The sequence below is a fragment of the Tupaia chinensis genome, unplaced genomic scaffold (assembly GCF_000334495.1).
Source record: "Tupaia chinensis unplaced genomic scaffold, TupChi_1.0 Scaffold000361_1, whole genome shotgun sequence".
NCBI classification, from domain to species: domain Eukaryota; kingdom Metazoa; phylum Chordata; class Mammalia; order Scandentia; family Tupaiidae; genus Tupaia; species Tupaia belangeri.
This window is the reverse complement of record NW_006159857.1, coordinates 28,053-30,942: the sequence shown is the minus strand read 5'-3', so window position 1 is coordinate 30,942 and position 2,890 is coordinate 28,053. Positions and strand designations below refer to the sequence as shown.

The 2,890-nt window shown below is 47.7% G+C and overlaps 1 pseudogene; it reads left to right on the top strand.

Annotated features, from left to right (window-relative positions):
* The first annotated feature begins 699 nt into the window (after positions 1-699).
* On the top strand, positions 700-2,227 carry LOC102476490 (RNA-binding protein EWS pseudogene; annotated as a pseudogene).
* Positions 2,228-2,890: the final 663 nt, after the last annotated feature.

Below are 2,890 nucleotides of genomic sequence, written 5' to 3'. Positions count from 1 at the left end.
TTCCCCCTGGGGGATGCTTTCTCACTTTCTATCTCTCTGTCTCTCTGTCTTTCTGGCGAGCGCACGCACCCTATAGCAAAAACCTCTCTTTTTTTCCACCAAAAAAAAAAAAAAAAAAAAAAGCATGGTCAGTCATGTGGAATCTAGCTGCTTTTTTTTTTTTCCAGAGGTTTTTGCTATAGGGTGTGTGCGCTCGCCAGACAGAGAGAGACAGAGAGACAGAAAGCGAGAAAGCATCCCCCAGGGGGAAAGGCTACACCACAATCCCTTCTCCTCCGTTCTCCTCTTGGGATATTGGGCACGCATGCACATGCGCCTGACCGGGTCCAGGATGCAAACCACGGTCGACTACATTGGGAGTCCAGCGACATAGCCATTATGCTAACAGCTGGTACCGGAATCTGGCTACTTTAACCAGTAGGCTGGGAGGCCAGCCCTGTTTGTTTTTAATTATCATGAGGGAGGAGACCTCTTGTCATTGCTGACATTGGTGATTGCAAGTTCACTTGAGGAGAGAACCACTTTGGAAACAACTCTTCAGGAAATAAGAGAAGGAACTCCTCAGGGACATGTAAGATTGACTGTCAATCTCAAGGGATTACAGGGTAGTCTCTAGTCTTGCTCAACAGCCCAGGTAGCTGGAAAAAGTATTTGGTTGTAACAATTGCAGGTTCAAAAAAAGAGGGTTACAGGACTGGCATGAGTGTTGCTGAAGACGTGAAAGATCAGATTTGCTGTTCAACTCTTCAGATCACCTTAGAAAGAACGGGTATTTACAGAGACATTGAAAGAATGTGGAGAAAGGAGAGAAAACGGCATCCATGGATTACAGTACCTACAGCCAAGCTGCTGCCCAGCAGGGCTACAGTGCTTACACCGACCAGCTCACTCAAGGATATGCACAGTCCACAGGCTTATGGGCAACGAAGCTATGGAACCTATGGACAGCCCACTGATGTCAGCTATGGGCAGCAGCCTCCCACTAGTTACTCCCTAGAAAGAAACCAAAGAAAACTCCCCCCAAAAACTGGATCCTGCAGCCAGGCTCCAAGTCAATATAGCCAACAGAGCAGCAGCTACGGGCAGCAGAGTTCATTGCACAGGAGCAGCCCAGTAGCATGAGCATTTATAGGCAGGAGTCTGGAGGGTTTTCCAGACCAGGAGAGAACCAGAGCATGAGTGGCCCTGATAACTGGGGCAGGGGAAGAGAGGGATTTGACCATGGAGGCATGAGCAGAGGTGGGCAAGGAGTAGGATGTGGTAGATGGGTGCTGGAGAGCGAGGTGGCTTCAGTAAGCCTGGTGGACCCATGGAGGAAGGACCAAATCTTGATCTAGGCCCACCCACAGATCCAGATGAAGACTGACCACAGTGCAATTTACATGCAAGGAGTAAGTGACAACGTGACTCTAGATGATCTGGCAGACTTCTTTAAACAGTGTGGGGTGGTTAAGATGAACAAAAGAACAGGGTACCCATGATTCACATCTACCTGGGCAAGGAGACAGGAGAGCCCAAAAGTGATGCCACAGTGTCCTAGAAAGACCCACCCACTGCCAAAGCTGCCATGGAGTGGTTTGATGCGAAAGATTTTCCAGGGAGCAAACTTAAAGTCTCTCTTGCCCAGAAGAAGCCTCCAATGAATAGCATGAGAGGTGACATGCCGCCCCCACTCTGTGGAGGTCCAGGGGGCCCAGGAAGTCTTGGGGGACCCATGGGTCAAATGGGAGGCTGTGGAGGAGACAGAGGAGGCTTCCTTCCAAGAAGGCTGCCAGGTTCCCAAGGGGACCCCTCTGAGGAGGAAACGTCGAGCCAGAGACTGGCAATGTCCCAGTCCGGCTTGTGGGAACCAGAACTTTGGCTGGAGAACAGAATGCAATCAGTGGAAGGCCCCGAAGCCTGACGTCTTCCTCCCGCCACCCTTTTCACCCCTGGGTAAGGATTGTGGCAGAGGCAGCTCTGATGGCATGAGAGGAGGAAGATGTGTCCTCATAGACCACGGTGGTCCCAGTGGAATATTCAGAGGTGGCCATGGTGGTGACAGAGGTGGCTTCTGTGGTGGCCAGGGCATGGACCAAGGTGGCTTTAGTGAAGAAAGATGAGGTGACCCTGGTGGGCTCCCTGGACCTTTGATGGAACAGATGGGAGGAGACAAGGTGGTTGTGGAGAACCGGGAAAAATGGATAAAGGTTAGCACCATCAGGAGTGCAAAGACTGGCCCTACTGATCCCACAGAGCTGCATTGACTGCCAGATTATTTATAGAGTGATTTCATGCGCACTTGCAGGAGAGACAGAGGCAGAAAACGAGAAATCCTTCCCCCCCAGGGGGATGGTCACACTACAATTTCTTCTCCTTCATTCTCCTCTCAGGATTTTGGGCACGTGCACAGATGGGCCTAGCATGTGTTTCAAGCTGCCAAGTCTGGGACTTGAACTGTGGTTGACTACATGGGAGTCCAGTGACGTAACCATTATGTCATTTGCTAGTCCCACCAGATTTATTTTTTAAACCAGAAAATGTTTTGAATTTATAATGTTGGCCACAACATTATGACTTTTTCTTGTCCATACTTTAGTATTTTCCACCATTTGTGAAAGATTAAAACAAGTTAAATGGTAGTGTGTCAAGTGGTTTTTTGTTTGTTTGTTTTTATTTTGTTTTTAAAGATAGTTTAACTAAGGCTTAATAGTGTGAACTTGAATCCCTGTGACCATGTTCAGTATCATTGTAGAAAATTTGGAGGGCTGCTAACCGTAACAATGTTCATGGCTGTGATTTTTTAAAAAATAGAATTCCAAATGCCTATTAAAAAGAGAAAGAAAGAGAAGGAAAGAAAAAAAGAAAGAAAGAAGAAAGAAAGAAAGAAAGAAAGAAAGAAAGAAAGAAA